Source organism: Chiloscyllium plagiosum, unplaced genomic scaffold, assembly GCF_037043375.1.
Source record: "Chiloscyllium plagiosum isolate Xiang-an unplaced genomic scaffold, Cpla_swu_hap1 HiC_scaffold_9, whole genome shotgun sequence".
NCBI lineage: Eukaryota > Metazoa > Chordata > Chondrichthyes > Orectolobiformes > Hemiscylliidae > Chiloscyllium > Chiloscyllium plagiosum.
Window position 1 is genome coordinate 127,696,615 of NW_028270147.1, and position 24,005 is coordinate 127,720,619.

Here is a 24,005-nt window from a genome sequence, read left to right on the forward strand (position 1 = left end):
TGCCCCTACACCCACCCATACTTGTACCCTTTAGTTTGTTTTGTCTCTCCACATTTTCCCTCCAAAATGAATCAGTGACATCTCTTTCCATTAAATTCTATCCGCAACCATCTGCTCATTCCATTAACTTACCTATATCTTTTTTTGAAGTTAGACACTATCTTCTTCATGAGCCATAATACATTCAAGTTTCATACCATCAGCAAATTTTGAAATTATGCCTTGTACACTCAGGTTAACATAGATTTAACTATTTTAAATAGTTTTTAAAATGAACTATTTTATAAACTATTGTAAATTATACCTAAAATTTATTGCCCATCTCTAGTTACTCGGAATGAGTTCTGAGCCAGATGATGGGCCGTTAAGAATGAATCATGTCACTGTGGGACTGGAGTCACAGACCGGGTGGTGACTGGGTTCCCTTGTCCAAACTACATTCGTGAACATGACATTGAGTTTCATGGGGTTTTTTTGTTCAGATCCCAACGTCTTCCTTCCCAGATATTATATGCCTCACCACCGCCCTCTCCAGGACAATTAGGGAAGGGCAACAAATAGCAGCCACTTTTGCGCCCGCCAATCCCAGGAGAAATCAAAATAAATGAAATACACTTCAAATGATCAAACTGGAGAGGCTTGAGTTCATCTCTTTGAAAGACTCGAGTCTAGGCTAGAAGTAGAGCCATGACATGGGTGAACCTGGTTTGTCAGACTGCAAGGTGGAGTGCTCTTCGGATTGACACTGGGATCAGGCACAAAATGAACTACACTCAAAGACCAAACACACGGCTATCAAAGTGGGTCACCAAACTACAAAGAGCAGCAATTTATGTGGGAGAACTCAACAGGTATCAGCGGGTGTAAGAGCATTAGGCAGGCAAGTGTCAGATATTGCTGAACACACCGGAAGCACAGTCACACATAAAGGGAAGCTATTGGGATCGAGCAGGGAAACGGGAATAACTGAATTTCTCCACTGAGAGCTGGAAGGGGTTTTCTCGGTTGTAACGCCTCTGAGAACGATAAAGGTTGAAGGGCCGTTTATAAACAACACTGCAGCGCGCAAGAAAGGATGTCGAGTGATATATCTCCTTTAACTTGGGAACAATATCAGAAACAAAGGTCAATGTGGTTTTGGATTGAATATTGAGATAAGTAGATGGAGGGGAGAGTGACCATGGCAGCGGTCCTGAAGAATGGTTAGGTCATGGCTAGAATATGGTGCACAGTTAGGGGCTGCTTTGCGGGACAATACATAATGGGACAGGGACAGAGGATCTAGGTCACAAGTTTTATTTCGGGATGTAGATTTCTTTACACAGAAGGTGGTAAGAATTTGCAATTTTCTGCCACAGGCTGTTAAAACAAAACCTATCCATGTTTTATTCTCTGGTGGGACATGGGCACTGCTGGCTGGCCAGCATTTCCTGCCTGTCCCTCATTTTTTTTGAACGTGGTGAGGAGCTGCCTTCCTGAACCTGCTGCAGCCATGTGCTGTAGGTAGACCAAGAATGCCCTGAGGGAGAGAATTCCCCAATTTTAACCTAGTGACAGTGAAGGAACAATGAGATATTTCTAAGTCAGAATGATGAATGGTTTGGGAGAAATCTTGTAGATGGCAATATTCCCATACGTGCACTATTTTAAAAGGTATTTAATGACCTGAAAAAGAGGAATAATAAAGGGAAAGTAATGCTGAAAAGCATTCGACTGGATGGTGATGGATTAATTATTGTGGTGACCTTTTGGGCAGAGTTGGCTGTTTTCGTCCAGCAGCAACATTCTCCATGGTAACGTGTCCAAAAGAACACGTTTAAACCTCAAAATTCTGACCTCACACAAAGGCAGTGCTAATTGCTGTGGTTCTGTTCGCCGAGCTGGAAGTTTTTGTTGCAAACGTTTTGTCCCCTGTCTAGGTGACATCCACAGTGCTTGGGAGCCTCCTGTGAAGCGCTTCACTGGAGGGTCCCAAGCACTGAGGATGTCACCTAGACAGGGGACAAAACGTTTGCAACAAAAACTTCCATCTCGGCGAACAGAACCACAGCAACAAGCACCCGAGCTACAAATCTTCTCACAAACTTTGGGCAGTGCTAATTATTGACAGATTTTATGACTTTCTTTAAGTTTCAGCCTTGGCTAAGTTGGTAAAACTCCTTCCATGGAGTCAGAAAGGTTTGGGTTCAGTCCACTCTGAGATGGGTCAACAACGATCTCACCCATCAGTGAGATCAGAACTGCTGGGGAGCTCCTTTTGGATCCTGGGGAGGTCCCCAGTTGGAAGCGAGCAGAGCAATGCTTGTTGGAGGCAGGGCTCTCACTGGAGACCTTGACTTATTATGGAATCTCAGGCCAAATACAACTAAAGGCAGGTGTGGGTCATGGGAGAGGTGGCAGTTTAACATGAGGACATCATCTGAAGCAAGGTCCCTTGGTTGGACACATTGTGGGAAAGCCAAGCTGATTTAATTCCTGAACTGCCATTAAATCAGGATAGATTCAGGAATGTTGATGTCAATTGGCTCCTCAATCTAGCTTATGTCGTCTGTTGGTGGCTGGGAATTCCAGTTCATTCCTTCTATCCTGATATTCATTGGGAGAAATTTTGCTACCATTGGGGGCATTGAAATGGGCCACTTGAATGATTAAATGTGCCTCGAGTTATGTTTCCAACTGTGTTACATCTAGCGCAAAGTGTAAAATTCAAAACTGATGTTTCATTTACAAAACTGAGAGAAAATGTGTAGGTTAGGTGGATTGGCCGTGCTAAATTACTCATTATGTCCAAGAGATGCACAGGCTAGCAAATGGAAAATGCCATGGAAAATGCAGGGTTACGGTGATAGGGTAGGGGAAGTGTGGGTCTGGGTGGGATGATCTTCAAAGGGTCGGTACGAGCTTGCTGGGCTGAATGGCCTCCTTCCACACTGAAGGAATTCCTCGATTCTATGATTCTATGAAGGCCAGAACAGGATCTCGACAGTGGAGGGAGGGAATTCTGATGTTCAAAAATTCTTAAACAAAGGAACACAGTAAATGTAGATTTACCATCAGTGCAGACAAACTGAAAGGCAAAATAACATATTCTCCAGTCGTATACCAGGTACAGAAAGGAGATCAGGAAAAATATTTTGATGCAGTTATTGGAATTTAATGATGAATGATGATAAACATAGTGCTCCATTCACAAAAGGACAGAATTACTTTTTAAAATTTCAACAGGTCTGAAGCAAAAGAGGAAATCAGGATCAAATAGTCATTTGAGAATTTGGAACTAGAGTGAGAAAAAGTCCTTCTTATGAAAACATTTCATTTTGCCTTGCTTTCTCTCCATGGGTGCTGCCTGACCCGCTGGGATCTCCAGTCTACATGGTACTTGCCTTTGCTGTGCCATTTCTTGCAAATTGCCCTGATGTGTGCAAGACAAAAGCTTCCACAAAACGTCTCTTTTTTCAGCAACACTTAAATTCGGATCAGTTTAGAGAGAAAGCAGGGACAGGGAATCATCTTTCCCCGCAGGGAGGGAGGGAGTGTGTGTGGAATCTCCCATGGGCAGGGTTCTCCTGGCTGCCACCACATCAGGAAGGCTGGAGCTTGATGATCGAGCTGAATGGACAGGGCTCACTCTCACAGTCCTCAGGGCCATGGAGCCTCTTGTGATGGGAGCATCTGCTTGGTGTTGGCAGACAATGATGTTGCAATGGGTTTGGAGATGGGGCAACTCGACACTGGATGCTGCACAATGGCTGCACTGACTCTTCCTCTCTACCTGGTCCCTCCAGGAGTGAACGTGGATGTACAGAATGGCTGGACACCTTGATTATTGCAATGGAACATTGTTCTCCAGCTGACACTCACCAGCTTGGTGCTGGAAAAGGTTCCTTTATCCAATGAGCTGAGAGCCTTGCTCCTGACCCAGCAGATTGCTGTTGAGTGGAGTTTCAGGAGATAAAGAGAGACTGAGAAGGGAGTGAATGAGCAAGTGAGTAAATCTGCTTCTCAAATTTCCCAGCAACAATAAGAGCTCAGGATTTAGACACAAAGGAGGAAGAGTGAAGAGTTGAACAGAGACTGATTCATCAGCCGAGGGAGGACAGTACGTGGTCATCAGCCAGAGGTTTCGCAGAATCAGAGAATCATACAGTGTAGGAGAAGTCTCTCATCCAATCAAGTCTGTCCCACCAAGGCAAAACTAAATCTACTCTCCATCCACTTTCCAGAACTGGGCCCAAAGCATTGAATGTTCGGATATTTCAGGTGCTGATCCAGGTATTTTTTAAAAGGTATATTTTTAAAATATTGACCAGGACACCATGGGGATCTGCTCTGCTCTTCTAATAGTGTCATGGCATCTTCTACTGTCCCCTGAGAGGGCAGATATCAGAATATCCCATCTGAAAGATGGTCCATGAGCACTGAACCTCTGACAGTGTTGCACTCCCTCAGTATTGACACACCAGCAGTGCAGCACTCCTGCAGTACTCCCACAATATTGACTTTCTGACGGTGCGGCATTCCCTCAGTACTCACCCACTGACAGTGCAGCACTTCCTCAGTACTGACCCACCATTAGTGCAACACTCCCTCAGTACTGACCCTCCAATAGTGTGGCACTCCCTCAGTACTGACCTTCTGACAGTATGGCACTCCCTGTGCATGGATAATTTGCTTCAGAGATAGAATCATGTTATGATGAAATCTGTAGAATGTCGAAGCAGACCATTCACCCCAATGAGTTCACACTAATCCTCCGAAGACCATCCCAACCAGATCCAAACCACTACACTGTGCCACCGTGTGGGCAGCACGGTGGCACAGTGGTTAGCACTGTTGCCTCACAGCGCCAGAGACCCGGGTTCAATTCCCACCTCAGGCGACTGACTGTGTGGAGTTTGCACGTTCTCCCCGTGTCTGCGTGGGTTTCCTCCGGGTGCTCCGGTTTCCTCCCACAGTCCAAAGATATGCAGGTAAGGTGAATTGGCCATGCTAAATTACCCGTAGTGTTAGGTAAGGGGTAAATGTAGGGGTATGGGTGGGTTGCGCTTCGGTGGGTCGGTGTGGACTTGTTGGGCCGAAGGGCCTGTTTCACAATGTAATCTAATCTAATCCCTGTAACCCTGCATTTCCCAATGGCTCATCCACCCAATCTGCAACATGGTGAGTCTGAGGGGAGAGTGCTCCCCACTGAGGCCAGGCTGACATCTCCCGGTCCAATAGCCTGCCTTGCTTCCCCATCCCACCCCACACTTGGGAGAATGAGACCACCTGGGGGAGCTAGAGATGTTTCCCAGCCAGAGATAGTGCCTTCAGGAGAGAGATGGAGAGCAGATGATGGGGGCAGGGGGCAGTGGGGTCTGTTGTCTCGAGGTTGGGTGTGAGACATTGGAGCAGCCGATAGCATGTGCTGAACCCTTTCCCCGGAAGGAGTTTGTAAGTCGATGGGTGAAAGTGGGAGGGGCACTAGAGTAACATCTTTGTTGCTGCTGAAACCCTTGCTCCCTGCTCAGTCATGTCTGAGAGACACACAGGCACATCAGACACACAGGAGGCAGCTTTCTGTGGATGTTCTCCTGGGTCAGGCCTCATCAACACGGAGCTATGGTCAGTAACAGTGTAAGCTGTGCGGCCCTGAAAGCCTGAGTCTGCAACTCAGCTCGGAAGGACCTCAGCTCATTCGTCAAAACTGGTTCTGCCCCTCTGCAGCCTAGCCGGGCTGCCTGTGCCTTTCCACCACTCCCAGGTTTTCCCTTGTGCCACAGCTCATTCTCCTGAGGGACAGCTGTTCTCAGGCCCAGCACATGATCTTGTCCCTTTGTCAGATCCTCTTCGAGAAACTCATGGCTCACCACCGCCCTCTCCAGGATAAAGTTAAAAGGGTGACCATCCTCCAACGTGGACTTCGGGACAGGCAGCAGAGAAAAGTGGCCGAGCAGAGGCTGATAGCTAAGTTCGGTACCCATATGGAGGGCCTCAACTGGGACCTTGGGTTCATGTCACATTACAGGTGACGACCATTGCACTATACACACTCACAGATACTCCTACACACACACACTCTCACACTCACACAGGCACTCCTATGCACACATATACACAGACACACATACATACAGACGTGCACACAGACACCCACACACACACCCTTACAGACACATACACTCCCACACTCACACATGCACCCCCTCACAGACTTAAGACACTCTGCACTCACTACACACACACACACACTTTCTCACACTCAACCCCCAACCCAGACAGACAGACACACACAGACAGACAAAGACCCATATGCACACATATGTTTTGTGGGGTGAATTTGTACTTGAAGGGTTACATAGTACTTTGCATTCATGTAGAACTCTGAGCTCAAAAACTGCATGAATTTATGTAAAACTCCGTTATCTCACTTTTTAGATTAGAATCAATCTAAACATCATGGCATAGAAAGAGAATACAGGGGGCCAACACCTTCAATATATTGTCTAGCTATCACCATTGTTAACAGCTAACCCGAGAATGCAACTTTTGTTTTTAAAAAGGTTTTGTGATTTACACATGAAAGAAGTGAAACTATCACTGTATTCTAACAGATGAAACAGGCAATCAATTTTTCAATGTATAATTACAGTTACATCACACTGTAAATTCTTGCTATAAATTCTGTGTTATGATTGAGCCCTCCATTATCACCTGATGAAGGAGCAGCGCTCTGGAAGCTAGTGTGCTTTCAATTAAACCTGTTGGACTATAACCTGGTGTTGTGTGATTTTTAACTTTGCACACCCCAGTCCAACACCGTCATCTCCAAATCATGACTCTCCAGGATAGTTAGGGAAGGGCAATAAATAGCAGACACGTCAATGCTCTCCCCATCCCAGGAGTAATCAACGTAACTGATGGACAATTCAAACAATTAAACTGGTGGAAGATGATTAAATAATTCCAGTGATTAAACTTCACCTGATAATTCCTGTATTAAGTTCAAGGTGAAGCTATCCTGAATTTAGACCAATTTTCATTGTTAACTTAATACATTTCCATGTTCATTCTTTCTCTCCAAACTGATCCTAATTTGAATGTTGCAAAAGACAAATCATTTTGTTGAAGGTTTTTGTCTTGCATGCATCAGGACAATTTACAAGAAATGCCACAGCAGAGGAAAACAATATTTAAACTGGCGTGTTCATAGTGACAACACCTCAACCGATCAGCACTTTCCTCATATGCAATAGAAATGTCATGTTTTTCTCCTTTGATTGGTACTTTTACAATTGTCCTGATGAGGGCAAAATGAAAAGCTTCCAAAAACCGAGCATTTTTCAGGCTAAGTCAATATTCTCAAATGACTATTTGATCCTAACTTGCTCTTTTGCTTCAGACTTGTTCAAATTGCAAGAAGTAATTCTGTCCCATTATGAATGGAGGACTCAGTTTATCAGCACTCACCAAATTCCAATCTCTACATCAAAATATTTTTCCTGATCTCCTTCCTGTACCTGCCTTTCTGTTTGCCGGCATTGACAGTAAATCTACATTTACTGTGTCGATTTCATTAAGATGTTTTGAATATCAGAATATCCTCCCTCCCTCCTCGAGATCCTGGTCTGGCATTTCCTTGTAACCTAGGTCCCCAATCCCTGTCCCATTCTGCATTGCCCCTCAACGAAGCCCCTAACTGTCCACTATATTCCAGATGTGACCTAACCGTTCTTCAGTACAGCTGTCCTGGCCACTCTCCCCTCCGTCTCCTCACTCTCAATATTCATTCCAAAATCCCATTGGCCTTTCCCATTTCTTTTATACAATTTCCTTTCCCAATTTTAAGCATTTATGTTGCTCAACATCCTTTCTTGCCCACTGCAGTACATTGTTTGCAATATGAGCTACACTTCATCTTTTAACGTACTGAGTCATTACAACCAGGAAAGCTCTCAGTGGAGAAATTCAATTAATCCCATTTCCCTGCTCTATCCCAACAGCTTTAGTGTATTTATGGTGCATTCAATGACATCTGACACTTGTCTGTCTTACCCGCTTACACCCACTAATGGCTTTCTCTTGAGTTCTTCCTGACAAATTGCTGTTTATTGCAGTTTGGTGACACACTTTGATAGCCGTTTGTTTGGTCTTTGAGTGTAATTCATTTTGTGCCTGATCCGTAGGGCACTCCAATTGCAATCTGGAAAATGCAGGTTAACCCATGTCATGGCCGAGGCTCCAGTGTTTCAAAGAGATGAGTTCAAGCCTCACCAGTTTAATCATTTGAATTGTACGTCATTTATTTTGATTTCTCCTTGGGTGGGGTAAGTTTTAATTTGTCTGCTATTTGTTGTCCTTCCCTAATTGTCCTGGAGAGGGCGGTGATGAGCAATGTCATATCTGGAACATAGAACATAGAACATGACAGCCCTCAGCCCTCGATGTTGCGCCAACCGATACAACCAATCTAAACTCCATCTACCCTACACTATTCCATCTTCATCCATATGTGCATCCCGTGACCATTTAAATGCCCTTAATGTTGGGGTGTCTGCTACTGTTGCAGGCTGTGCATTCCATGCCCCTACTAGTCTCTGAGTAAAAAAACTACTTCTGACATCTCTCCTATATCTATCACCTCTCAATTTAAACCTATGTCCCCTCAGCATCTGAGGAAAAAGGCTCTCACTCTCCACCCTATCTAACCTTGTGATTATCTTAGTACGTCTCAATTAAGACAACTCTCAACCTTGTTCTCTCTAACAAAAACAGCCATAAGTCCCTCATCCTTTCCTCATAAGGCCTTCCCTCCATGCCAGGCAACATCCTAGTATATTTTCTCCGAACCCTTAAGTTCCCACATCCTTTTTTTAATGCGGTGACCACAACTGCTTGCAATACTCCAATTGCAGCCACACCAGAGATTTGTACAGCTGCAGCATGACCTCATGACTCCTAAACCCAATCTCTCTACCAATAAAAGCTAACCCACCATAAGCCTTCTTAACAATCCTATCAAACTGGATGGCACCTTTCAAGGATCTGTGGACATGGACACAGAGATCTCTCTGCTCATCTACACTACTAAGAATCTTACCATTAGCCCAGTGCTCTTTATTCCTGTTACTCCTTCCAAAGTGAATCACCTCACACTTTTCTGCATTAAACTTTGCATTTGCCACCTCTCAGCCCACTCTGCGGCTTATCCATGTCCCTGCATGTGTAACCTGCAATATCCTTCAGCACTATCCACTCCTCCACAAACTTCAGTGTCATCTGCAAATTTACTAACCCATCCTTCTATGCCCTCATTCAGGTCGTTTATAAAAATGGCAAACAGCAGTTGCCCTAAAAGAGATGCTTGCAGTACACCACTAGTAAATGAACTCCAGGATTAACATTATCTATCAACAACCACGCTCTGTCTTCTTTCAGATAGCCAACTTCTGATCCAAACCGCTAAATCACCCTTAATCCCATGCCTCGGTATTTTGTGGAGAACCTTATCAAATGCCTTACTGAAGTGCATATCCACCACATCAACTGTTTTACCCTCATGCACCTGTTTGGTCACCTTCTCAACGAACTCAATAAGGTTTGCGAGGCCCGAGCTTCAGTGTTGACTATCCCCAATCAATTTATTCCTTTCTAGATGATTATAAACCCTATCTCTTCTAACCTTTTCCAACACTTTATCCACAACCGAAGTAAGGCTCACTGGCCTATAATTACCAGGGTTGTCTCTACTCCCCTTCTTAAACAAGGGGACAACATTTGCTATCCTCCAGTCTTCTGGCACTATTCCTATAGACAATGACAACATTAAGATCAAAGGTAAAGTCTCTGTAATCTCCTCCTGGCTTCCCAGGGAATCCCAGGACAAATCCCATCCAGCCCAGGGAATTTACCTATTTTCCCACTTTCCAGAATTGCTACACCTCCTCCTTGTGAATGTCAATCCCATCAGTCTAGTAGCCTGGACCTCAGTATTCTCCTTGACAACATTGTCTTTTTCCAGTTTGAATACTGAGGAAAATATTCATTAGCACTTTGCCATGTCTGCGGACTCCACACACAACTTTCTACTACTCTCTTTGATCGGCTCTCATCTTTCCCTAGTCATTCTTTTATTCCTGATATACCTATACAAAGCTTTCGGATTATCCTTAATCCTATCCACCAACAACATCTCATGTCCCCTCCTGGCTGTTCTTAGCTCTCTCTTTTGGTCTTTCCTGGCTAACTTGTAACTCTCAAGCGCCCTAACTGAGCCTTCAGGTCTCACCCTAACATAGCCTCCTTCTTCCTCTTGACAAAAGATTCAACTTCTTTAGTAAACCACAGCTCCCTCGCTCAACCACTTCCTCCCTGCCTGACAGGTACACACTTATCAAGGACGTGCAGTAGCTGTTCCTTGAATAAGCTCCACATTTCAGTTGTGCCCATCCCCTGCAGTTTCCTTCCCCCATCCTATTCATCCTAAATCTTGCCTAATCGCATCATAGTAGCCTTTCCTCCACCAATAACCTTTGCCCTGCAATATATACCTATCCCTTTCCATTGCTCAAGTAAACAAAACCAAATTTTGTTCACTATCATCAAAGTGCTCACCTACCTCTGAATCTAACAGCTGGCCAGTTTCATTACCCAGCACCAAACCCAACGTGGCCTTCCCACTCTGGGAAGGAAGGTGCTGGGATGGGTACAAACAAAAACCATGAAACTCAATGTCATGTTCACAGATGCTCTTTAGGCAAGGGATCCCAGTCATCACCCGGTCTGTGACTCCAGTCCCACAGTGACGTGATTCATTCTTTACAGCCCCATGATCTGGTGCAGCAAAGAACTCAGTCCGAGCAGCTGGAGATGGGCAATAACTATAAGGCTTGTCAATGACATTAATGCCCCGAGAAGGAATAATGCAGCTCTTTGCTGTCTACCTTTGAGCCTCTGGTCCACCACACTCTAGCTGTTATGGGTCTCTAATCCTCTCACATTAATTCATTAAATGATGGCAATATGTGAAGTGTTTTTAGTTTGAACTGTCAGGTCTCTTTTCCCATGCCTCTCTCCTCTTCACCTCCTTCAAAACCTTTCACCCGATGTTTCCCGTGACAGCCTTGCTGTGCAGAGTGAAAGCTCTCTGTATTCTCTGAGGACTCACTCTGTCTGTGTCTGTCTCTTCTCCAATGTAACACAAAACACATGTTTCTAAAACCCTGCTGATATGTAAAGAGAGCTGAGAAAACAACAGCAACCATAACTGACTTGGTCTTGTTAAAGAAAATAATGTTTGTTTTGAAATTATATTTCTGTCAGTGAGTGACAAAGGAACGATGGGGGTCCAGGATTGCTGCAGCCTCTGCCAGAACATAGGACCCAAGAGCAGGCATTTTGGGAACTGCTGTGCCAATGAAGAAGATCACTGCTCATCTGGTTATGGTCTCAGCTGCATTTTCTGCCTCCCTCCCCCACCCATTATCCTTAACTGCCTTGTTCATCAAAAACCGGCCTATCTCAGCCATGACTAAAGTCAATGAACCAACCTCCATTCCCATATAGAGAAGAGAATTCCACAAACTGTCAACCCTCAGCAAGAAAACCTCTCCTTCCTTTTAAACGGGAGACTGCTTTGTCTTAAACCGGCCCTCCAGTTCTCACCTGCCCTGGAACAGGAACCATCCTCTCAGTATCCAGCCTGCCGTGTCACCTTCAGATCAGAAACTGTTAATGAGAGAGAACAAGTTGCAAAAGCAAGGCTGTTCCCTGGAAATGATTAACAGTGTTTATGTAAACTGTCTTCTCCAATGCCAGAGTCCAAAACAAGAGGATGATTAAAATTAGAATTGGGAATGATTTCAGGAGGAACTCTTTCTGACAAAGAGTGGGGGAAATCTGGAACTTTCAATCTGAAAAAGCTACCAAGGTCGGGGATCAATGTTCATTCACTCAGGATGGTCAGGGTTACAGAATTAAGGGGGAATGTGTTCTAGGTCAGCCATGGCCTGACTGACTGACTGGGGAACCAGGCCGGAACAACCGATAACTCATTCCCACTGGAATCCAACGGAATGGCTGCTGTTTCGTTCAGATGCTCATGGCCCGGGACTTGACGCGTGGCTCTCAGCAGCCACTCTATAGTACCAGCACTCGAGAGTCACTAGAGGGCAGCTGTTTCACTGTCCCTGAACAGAACAAATGAACTGGGGCCCTGCTCGGATCAAACTGTTTCAATCTGTAGAAATGCGGAGAGTGAGAGAGGGAGGGAGCGTGGGACAACAGCTTTTGAATCAGGATACTTATCACACCACAGTAAAAATGTCCCCTGTGATATGATTGTTTTCACAGTGTGTTTTTTATTCATTTTGCGATTCACGTAGACAATGTCAGTACTGAGTGGCACAAAGTATATTTCCTCCTCTAACCCCTTTCCAACACACTTTCTCCATCTTGCTTTACTTCTTATTGACTCTTCTACAATTGTCCCTGTTCCCTCACTCCGTCCCGGCCCCAGAGGGATTGATGACCGGAGTTCATGACCCCACACTGTGTGAAGGTTGGTGTGAAGTGAGGCCAGTGTGTTGGAGCTTGGGTTCCTGCCTCAGGCCCAGGTGTAGGTGTCTGTTCAAAAATTTCTTTGGCTGCCATTATAGTAAGAACAAATCTCTCCCTTTGCCAGCACAAAGAGAAAGTGCCGGTCAGATTTCCTGGTGTGTGATGGTTTAGCTCAATAGGAGCAGCATTTGGTAGATCATGCTATATCAGCCTGGACAGAAACCTGGGCAAACTCCAAATGAAAGATGACCTTCAGTGGATCTGCTGCTACAGGAAATATAGGATTGGAATCCTTGTTACTGAATCAACTCATCAAACCCAAATACAACTGAGAAAATATAAACCAAACCAATTTCCCAGGACATACGTCACAACACAGCAAGAAAGTGAACACACAGTTGCTGTCCCCTCTCTCTATGGAGTGTCACTGTGACTGTCCCCTCTCTCTCAGGGGAGTGTAGCTGTTCCTGTCCCCTCCCTCTTTGGGGCTATGCCATTTTGAGCATCCTTTCTGTCTGAGGATGTTACTACTCATGTTTCCCGTCCCCCACCCCTCTCTGTCAGGTTGGGGGTGTCACAGCCACCCAGTTTGTTTGTTCAGCTTACTCTCTTGTGAAGTGGGTAATCCCTGCTTCACTACACTGACCCGTGTGTTAATACCCGGCACAGCTCACCCTTCATCTCAATCAGAACTGTCTGGTCCCAGAACAATAACACTGACTGACTGGAGACAAACCCAGATCAAGTCCCAATGAGAGTGTTATTGACCTTCACACTCAAAGCCCACCAAGGAGGTTGTTATTAGTCTCAACGTTGCCACAGAGTAAGTTCTCCCAGAGATTCATAATTCATTCGAGATTTTAAACAAGGGAGGGATGTTGTTAGGAGACAGATGGGAAAACATGGAGAGGAAACAAAACGGAGAGAGAATTGTATTTCTGTTACACTGTTCATGAGCTGAGAATGTTCAAAGATGTTTTACAGATAATGGAATATCTTCAAAGTCTAGACATTGTTGTAATGTGGGAACTGTGAGAGCTTATTCACCCTCAGCAGGCTCCCACTTCGGGGGGTAGGACACTGGAGCGGAGAATGGGACAGGCTGGAAAATGAAACTCAACTGTCCAGTGAGGCCTGAGTCTGGTCCATGTAGTTATTGTTTGATGCTGATTGAGACTCTCGTTCTGATCTTTGCTTTCCCGCTGTTGCAGATTAAGGAGGTTTCTCACAGGGAGTTAGAGAAAGCGGAATGTGAAGTCTGCAGAACAAGTGCCAGACAGGTGCCGACACCATGACCTGCTGCCTATTTCCTGGGTGATGGACACTGAGCAGATTGGGTTGAACCGAATGGTGCATCAGGTGGCTGAATGTGGGGTTTCATTCCTTTCTTAATGTCAGTGGGTGACCATCCTAGAGCAGCTGCACCCTGCTGGGACCCGGCTTCCCGGTTTCCTTTCACTGGTGACAAACTCTGAGGTTTCATCTTCAGTCTCATATTCAGGTGATACTTTTGTAGCTTTGAGACATTCGAGTTGAACATTCCCAGTCTGCCTTAGCTGCTGTGAGCACAGTACCTGCTGACTGCTCTCTGCTCAAAGCAGTTTCTGAGCAAAGACATTTTCCTGTCTCTTCTTCTTGAGGCCTGTACCTATTCCTGCATTTTCATAGCACAACTCCTTCACTTACCACAACCACCTGTTGATGAGTAACTCACTGAAAAGTACTGATTATTTTCTCCTAACCTCCTCTCCCAGCAAGAGCTCCCTTTAGCAAGTGTCCTCTTGTCAAACCTGAACCCCTGACCAGCACAAAGACCCTTTCTATAAGACAGCAAAGAGGGATCTACGTGTCCAGGGACATGAATCACAAAGTCACCTGTATCAAGTGATGAGGACGGTCATAGATCATAGAATCCCCATAGTATGGAAGAAGGCCATTTGGCCCATTGAGTCCACATCGACCCTCCAAAGAGTATCCCACCCAGATCAACCCCATCCCTGTAAGCATACATTTCCCATGCCTAATCCACATAGTATTCACACTCTGGAAACTGTAGGCAATTTAACATGGCCAATCTACATAACCTGCATGTCTTTAGACTGTAGGAGGAAACTGGAGCACCAGGAAGAAACCCACACAGACAAGTACAGAATACGCAAACTACACACAGTCAGTTACCTGAGAGTCAAATTGAGCCCGGGTCCCTGGCTCTGTGGGGCAGCAGTGCTGACCACTGAGCCACAGTGCTGCCCAGAGCCACTGTGCCGCACAGGCATGGGAGATGGAGAGTGTTGGTATTTATTGCAAAGGGTTTTAAGGAGGCCTCATCTGGAGAGCTGTGTATCGTTTTCATGTTACTTAAGAAAGGATATCAAGAGTTGTGGGAACAGGCAGGAAAGTGGTATTAAACATTATCAGATCAACCATAATCTCATTGAATTGTGAACAGACTTGATGGGCTGAATGGCCTAATTCAGCTGCTGTCATTTATGATGTAATTGTGTGAGAGACAGTTCATTCAGCTCATTCCTGGGATGGGGAGTTATCCTCAGAGAAAATATTAAATGAGTATTTTACATCAGCGTTTACTGTGGAGAAGAACATGGGATATATAGATTGAGGGGAAATAGATGGTGAAATCCTGAAAAATGTCCTTATTTCAGAGTAGGAGGTGCTAGGTGTCATAAAGCATATAAAGGTGGATAAATCTCTAGGATCTGATCAGGTGTACCTTGAACTCGGTGGTAAGCTAGGGAAGTGATTACTGGGCCGCTTGCTGAGATATTTGTATCATCGATAGCCACAGCTGAGGTGCTGGAAGACTGGAGTTGGCTAACATGGTGCCAATATTTAAGAAGGTAGTGAGGGAAAGCCAGGGTACAGTAGACCAGTGAGCCTGACATCGGTGGTGGGCAAGTTGTTGGAGGGTGTCCTGAGGGACAAGATTTTCATGTATTTGGGAAATCAAGGACTGATTAGGGGTAGTCAGCATGGCTTTGTGTGAGAAGTCATGTCTCACTAACTTGAGGGAGGTTTTTGAAGAAGTAATGAAGAGGAATTATGATGAGGACAAAGTGATCTACATGGACTTCGGAAAGGCGTTTAACAATTGTCCTCATTTTAGACTGATTAGCAAGGTTAGATCACATGGAATACAGAGAGAATTAGCCATTTGGCTACAAAACTGGCTCAGGACTGTAGAAGGCAGAGGGTAGTGGTGGAGGGTTGTTTTTCAGACTGGAAGTCTGTGACCAGTGATGTCCCATAAGAATTGGTACTGGGTCCTCTGCCTTTCTTCATTTATTTAAGTAATTTGGATGTGAACATAGGAGGGATAGTCAATAAGATTGCAGGTGACACCAAAATTGAAGATGCAGTGGACAGCAAAGAAAGTTACCTTAGAGTCCAATGGGATCTTGATCAGATGGGCTAATGGATTGAGGAATGGCAGATGGAACTTAATTTAGATAGATGTGAGGTACTGCATTTTGGAAAGGCAAATCAGGGGAGGACTTAGACACTTAATGATAAAGTCCTGGGGATTGTTGCCAAACAAAGAGACCCTGGAGTGTAGGTTCATAGTTCCTTGAAAGTGGAATCACAGATAGATAGGTTAGTGAAGAAAGTGTTTAATATTCTTTCCTCTATTAGTCAGTGCAGTGAGTATCGGAATTGGGAGGTCATGTTGTGACTGTACAGGACATTGGTTAGGTCATTTTTCAAATACACTGTGCAGTTCTGGCCTCCCTCCTATAGGAAAGATGTTGTGAGAATTGAAAAGGTTCAGGAGACATTTATGAGGATGTTTCCAGAGTTGGAGGGTTTGAGCTACAGGGAGAGGCTGAATAGGCTGGGGCTGTTTTCCCTGAAGCGTCGGAGGCTGAGGAGTGACCTTATAGAGGTTTATCAAATCATGAAGGACATGGAAAGGGTAAACAGGCAAAGTCTTTCCCTGGGGTGGTGGAAAGAGTTGAAAGGGACCTAAGGGGCAACTTTTACACTTAGCAGGAGGTGTTGTATGGAATGAGCTGCCAGAGGAAGTGGTGGAGGCTGGTACAATTACAGCATTTAAAAGGCATCTGGATGCGTATGTGAATAGGAATGGTTTAGAGAGATATGAGCCAAGCGCTGGCAAGTGGGACTAGATTAATGTAGGATATCTGGTTGGCATGGATGAGTTGGACTGAAGAATCTGTTTTTGCACTGTTTATCTTGATGGCTCTATGATACTATGAACGATTGGACACGCTGTACACATTTGAGTTTAGAAAATGCGAAATGGTCTTATTGAAACAGACAGCATCCTGAGAAATAAAAGCAAGAGACTGTGATGCTGGAAATCCAAACCCCAAAACAGGGGTTTCTGGTGAAACTCAGTAATTTTGGCAGCATCTGTGAAGAGAGAAACAGAGTTAGGGTTCCTGAATAAGTTATACCAGCCTCGAAATGCTAACTCTAATATTCTCTCCGCAGATACTGCTGTTCTAACTGAGACCCTGACGGGACGTGACAGATGAATTCCAAGAGGATGTTGCTTCCTGTGGGGGAATCCAGAAATATGGAAACAGTTAAAAAGAGATAGTTTAATTTGAAACAGCTAAAGGACTTTGCACGATGCACAAACAGCAAACGATCGAACTTGTTCCTTTCATTTCAAACAGCTTCGATATTAAACGTAGTTAAAATTTAGGAAAATTTATGCTTGACTTCTTGCAATTTGCTGTCCCAGTGAACAGGTTCCTTTTGTTGGTGTGCTTATCTATAATGCCAGCTGCCCCCAGTCATTCTCCCTGGCTCAGCCATCTCTGGGGGTAACTTATATTTGTAACAATTATATTTACAACAATAAGCTGACTCACTGTTGTTGGTCTGCCAGTGTTCTGTGATCGCTCCACACTGCTGGCCCTTCATCTAGATGTATAGAAAGATCCCAATTCTTTCCCATTTACTTCAAAGTATTCGATTGTTGTCATCATGACCACATTCTGGAGAGAAGTGGGGTGTCAATAAGTGACTGCATTCTGTCCTGCAAATCTCAGTTACAGACACACCAATCACAGCATCCCGTTAAGCCAGATTTAACCGGAATATGGGAATGGTGGCCAGGATATGATTACAAATTGTCCTGACATAGCACATCCTCTCCACTCCCCACCTCAAAGCAAACCTGAAATCACCAATTGGTTTCACATTGAAATCAAACTCAAGGAGGGATGATGTGCTGCAAGGCTGAGACACAGACATTAACTGGGGAACAGGGACACACACCTACACTGGGTAACAGTCATACCCACACTGACTGACGCACCTACAGATAGTACAGAGTTAGAGTCACACCCATACAGGGTCATGTATGCTGTGAGATCCTGGCTGATTCTCTCTCTGAACAATGCCCTCATTGAGTTCAGTTTCGAGTTGTCACAGTGAGTAACAGAGTGGTGCTGGAAAAGCACAGCAGGTCAGGCAGCCTCTGAGGAGCAGGAAAATCGACGTTTCGGGCAAAAGCCCTTCATGAGGAATAGAGGCAGGAAGCCTCCAGGGTGGAGAGACCACTCTGGTCTAAACTCTGGTTTCCAGCATCTGCAGTCCTCACTTTTGCCACAGTGAGTAACAGGCTAAGGTGGGAGGAATGAACCTTACGATTGCAGCCTGTGACTGGCCTAAGTTCATTTCAGGTGTTCGCGAGCAGCAGCAGAGAGTGCACAGTGCGATCCTACCAACTGGGTCTGGACCAACAGAATGAAGAATGAATGCCTCACATTGTAATGATTGACCCCCAGCAGCTTTCAGTTTCTGTTCTGATTTGAATTTTGTAAACTTGACGGAGGCCAGATCAAAGGGATCACTTGGAAATGATTGACACTTCTCTCTCAGTCCAATCATCAGTCCAATGCCAGTCATTGACAGTCCGAGCAGCCAACCATGACACTCACTGCTGAAATGTAGCCAATCAGCTGAGAAGGAGGTGGTGCACCCAGAGACAGAGACTGAACCTTCATCTTTATTCCCTTTTCCAGATTGACATTGATAGAAAACAGACTGCAATTCACAGGCCAGACAGAGGAAGCTGCACAAATTCACAGCCACAATGGAGCTTGAGGCAAACACTTGTGGAGATTTTCTCAACAATATGAGAATCCTGTCCCTTTAAACAGTGACAAATCCTGAGGTTGGAACTGGCGACTGACCAGGAAGGAGATCTGGTTTACTGAAGCAGAGACTTCTGAGGTTCACGTTTTTGAAAAGCTGACAGTCTTCAACATCTTTGAGGCATTTTACTTGGCAATAGGAGTCTACACTTTCCCCATTAAACACTCCCAGGACAGGGACTGCACAGGATTAGATACAGAGAAATTGTCTCTCTCCACTGTCTCAAGCTGTCTCAAGCTGTCTCAACACTGTTCCATGCAAACACTCCCAGGACAAAAAGAGCACAGGGTCAGGTGCTGAGAAAAGCTCACTGTACACTGTCTCAATGGGCTGCCTTGACCCCTGAACCTCAGAAACATCTCCGAGCCAGTCCAAAGAAGAAGAGTTGAAATTCAGTGCTGACAATTACCTTTGTCCTGCCAGCTCAGCCCTGTTTTATTTAAAGTTGTGTCTCCTCTGTGGACTGTCTCCAACACTCTACACACATTCTGATCTCCTGATGCTCTTGCTGAGGGGAGAGGGGAGGGTCACGTGGGTGAGGGCACAGGAGAAGCGAGCGTTGGACTCCCAGTCAGACCCAGAGAGGGTCAGCAGGCTGCTGACACTGTAGGTGCTGTCCGAAGCTCGCAGGTAGTTGCTGGTCTGAACCCCATCCGAAATGACTGCACCATCCTTCTTTCACTGCACCTCCAGCTCATCGGGATAGAAGTGATTGGCAAGGCACACCAGGGTGGCAGTGCCCTTGGCATTGACCTGCTCTGGGGAGGGGGGTAGCAGGGTCAGCTTGGTCTGAGAGTTCTCATGGCCTGAACGACAAGAGAAACAGTTTTAATCCCGGGCATTCGAAGGATTAAATGCCCATGCTCCGAACATTCACTGGGAATACAATCTGTTTGAACATTTGTAGCCAATACCTAATAAACCCAACAAAAGAATGGATATTTATTCAAATTCCTTTTTGATGGTGGACATTGAAGTCCCCCACCCAGAGTACATTCTGTGCCCTCACCACCCTCAGAGCTTCCTCCAAGTGCTTTCAACATGGAGGAGAGACTGACTCATCAGCCGAGGGAGGACAGTACGTGCCAATCAACCAGAGGTTTAATCGAATCATACAGTATAGAAGAGGCCGTTCACTCCATCAAATCTGTACCACCAACACTGCACTGCATCAACTTTCCAGAACCAGATCAATAACATTGAAAGTTTGGACATTTCTGGTGGTCCTTCAAGTACATTTTAAAGGTTGTGATGCTTTCTGCCTCAGCAACCCTCCCAGGCAGTGCATTCCCGACTCCCACCCTGTGGATGAAAAAGCATTTCCTCAAATCCCCTCTAAACCTTCTGCCTTTCACATTGAATGTGTGCCAACTTGTTACTGAACCTCCAACTAAGGGCAATAACTACATTCTATCCATCCTCTCCATTCCCATCATGACCTTGTACACCTCGATCAGGTCCCCCATCCAACTTTTCTGCTCCAAAGTAAACCACCCAAACTTATCCAGCCTCTCCTCACATCTTTTCAGATGCTCCATTCCACACAACTCTCTGATGAATCTCCTCTGCACCCCTTGATTGTTAAAATGGAGTGCCATGCTCGGCCATTACAGAGTCATAGAGTCATAGGGATGTACAGCATGGAAACAGACCCTTTGGTCCAACCCGTCCATACCGACCAGATATCCCAACCCAATCTAGTCCCACCTGCCAGCACCCGGCCCATATCCCTCCAAACCCTTCCTATTCATATACCCATCCAAATACCTCTTAAATGTTGCAATTGTATCAGCATCCACCACATCCTCTGGAAGCTCATTCCATACACATACCACCCTCTGGATGAAAAAGTTGCCCCTTCCCCTCTCACCCTAAACCTATGCCCTCTAGTTCTAGATTCCCCAACCCCAGCGAAAAGACTTTGTCTATTTATCCTATCCATGCCCCTCATAATTTTGTCAACCTCTATAAGGTCACCCCTCAGCCTCCAACACTTCAGGGAAAACAGCCCCAGCCTGTTCAGCCGCTCCCTGTAGCTCAGTTCCTCCAACCCTGGCAACATCCTTGTAAATCTTTGCTGAACCCTTTCAAGTTTCACAACATCTTTCCAATAGGAAGGAGACCAGAAATGCAGGCAATATTCCAACAGTGGCCTAACCAATGTCCTATGCAGCCACAACATGACCTCCCAACTCCTGTACTCGATACTCTGACCAATAAAGGAAAGTATGCCAAATGCCTTCTTCACTATCCTATCTACCTGTGACTCCACTTTCAAGGAGCTATGAACCTGCACTCCAAGGTCTCTTTGTTCAGCAACACTCCCTAGGACCTTTCCTTTAAGTGTATAAGTCTTGCGAAGATTTGCTTTCTCAAAATGCAGCATCTCGCATTTATCTGAATTAAACTCCATCTGCCACTTCTCAGCCCATTGGTCCATCTGGTCCAGATCCTGTTGTAATTTGAGGTGACCCTTTTTGCTGTCCACTACACCTCCAATTTTGGTGTCATCTGCAAACTTACTAACTGTACTTCTTATTAGATTAGATTAGATTACAGTGTGGAAACAGGCCCTTCGGCCCAACAAGTCCACACCGACCCGCCGAAGCGCAACCCACCCATACCCCTACATTTACCCCTTACCTAACACTACGGGCAATTTAGTATGGCCAATTCACCTTACCTGCACATTTTTGGACTGTCGGAGGAAACCGGAGCACCCGGAGGAAACCCACGCAGACACGGGGAGAATGTGCAAACTCCACACAGTCAGTCGCCTGAGGTGAGAATTGAACCTGGGTCTCTGGCGCTGTGAGACAGCAGTGCTAACCACTGTGCCACCGTGCCGCTCGCATCCAAATCATTTATGTAAATGACAAATAGTAGAAGACCCAGCACCCGATCCTTGTGACACTCCACTGGTCATAGGTCTCCAGTCTGAAAAACAACCCTCCACCACCACCCTCTTTCTTCTACCTTTGAGCCAGTTCTGTATCCAAATGGCTAGTTATCCCTTTATTCCATGAGATCTAACCTTGCTAATCAGTCTCCCATGGGAAACCTTGTTGAACGTCTTACTGAAGTCCATACAGATCACATCTACTGCTCTGCCCTCATCAATCCTCTTTGTTACTTCTTCAAAAAACTAAAGGGTGGTTAACAGTTAACCTCATTGCTGTGGGTCTGGAGTCACGTGTAGGTTAGACTGGATAAGGACAGTAGATTTCCTTCCTTAAAGGACATCAGGTCTTTATGTCGATATCTCTTTAACAAACCCCTGATCACACACCGATCAGGAGAACTTTATCCAAGAACATTGGAACAGACTCGGATCAACACACTTCAGGAAAGAGTCACATTGGATGTTCATGTAGAAGGTTCTAGATTTCATTTTGAACCTTGCTTCCCAGCACTGGGCTTAGGTCAAGGGTGAGGCTGCAATGAGTCTCAGTGTCCCAGGGTTAGACAGGATCACTGCTCCTAATGACCCCATGACCCCTGGAAGGGGAGAGTGTGTGAATAATGGGTGAGGGTCAGGATCAGGAGACTCCCACCCTCAAAGAAAGACTTACATTTGTGTAGCACCTGTCCCACACCATAGGGTGCCTTATGTCCCACATGTCTGACTGTGTTCAGCAAGATTCCAGAAAGCAGAATGGTCATGAGCAGATCACCTTTTTTTAGTGATGTTGGTTGGAGGATAAATATTGACAAGAAAACCTGGGAAAACTGCCTTGCTCTTCATCTAATAGTGCCATGGCATCTCCTCCTGCACTTCCCCCGACCCCATACACCTCCCCCTCCACGAACTGGAGAGGGAAAGGCATCAGGTGGCCCCATCTTAAGGTGGTCCCTTTGACAGTGTGGTGCCCCCTCAGTACTGACCCTTCGACAGTGTGGCAATACCTCAGTACTGACCCTCCGACAGTGAGGCAATGCCTCAGTACTGACTCTCCGACAGTGTGACAATACCTCAGTACTGACCCTCCAACAGTGAGGCAGTACCTCAACATTGACCCTTCGACAGTGTGGCAATACCTCAGTACTGGCCCTCCCATAGTGTGACAATACCTCAGTATTGACCCTCCGACAGTGAGGCAATCCCTCAGGACTGACCCTCCAACAGTGTGGCAATACCTCAGTACTGACCCTCCGACAAGGCAGCATTCCCTCAGTACTGCACTGCACTCTCGGCCTGGATGATGGGCTGAAATCTCTGGAGTGGGATGTGAAGCCAAAACATTATGAGTCCGAGGGGAGAGTGCTCCCACTGAGGTCCAGTTGATATCTCCTGGTCCAATATTCAGCTAGGAGGGAGGGCTTTAGATTCTTGGGATGTTGTGACTGATCCTGGTGAGTTGTGACCTGGACAGAGGTTGCTCCTGAACAAAACTGGGGACTAAGTTCCTTCTGGAGTGAATTGCAAATGCTAGTTGGGAGGGTTTCAACTGATTTGGCAGGGCTGTGGAACCAAAAGGTAATATCAGAGACGAACCCTAAGCTCCAAGAATGCTGGGTGATAGATTTCACCAGAATGAGGAATCGTAACTTACTAGGCAGGGCCAGAGAGCGGGAGAGTTTAATCAATTCTGAACCAAAGTGACTGTGCATGTATGGGACGACACAGTGTGTGGGAATCAAGACTGGGGAGTTACAGAGACAGATTGCCATGTGGGAATCTGATGTTTTCCCACCAACTGAAACCCGGCTCAAAGAAGGGCAAGATTGGGTTTTAAATGTTTTTGGATCCCAAGTGTTCATGAAAGATAGGAAATAGAGAAATGGTTGAGGATTGTTTATAGAGATCAGTGTGGAGCAGGAGTAAGTGAATGTCCCAGAAGGGTCAAGGACAGAATTTATTCACTCGAGGTACAGAAGAAAAAAATGTGCAATCAGATTTCACTCTGGGTTACTGACTTGTGGGAGGGATGTAGAGGAACAAATCTACAACGTTGTGAAACTTGAAATGGTTCAGAAAAGAGTTACATGGATGTTGCCAGGGTTGGAGGATTTGAGCGACAGGGTGAGGCTGAATATGCTGGGGCTGTTTTCCCTGGAGCGTAGGAAGCTGAGGGATGATCTTAGAGAACTTTATGAAGACATGAGAGGCATGAATAAGGGAAACAGACAAGGTATTTTCTCTGGGGTGAGGGAGTCCAGAACTAGAGGGCATAGGTTTAGGATGAGATGGGAAAATTTTGAAAGGTACCTAACGGGCGACGTTTTTCATGCAGAGAGTGGTGTGTGTATTGCAAATTAGCATTCCAAAAATCCAAACACAGTATTTATAAAATCTGGGAGCAATTTAATTTCAATTG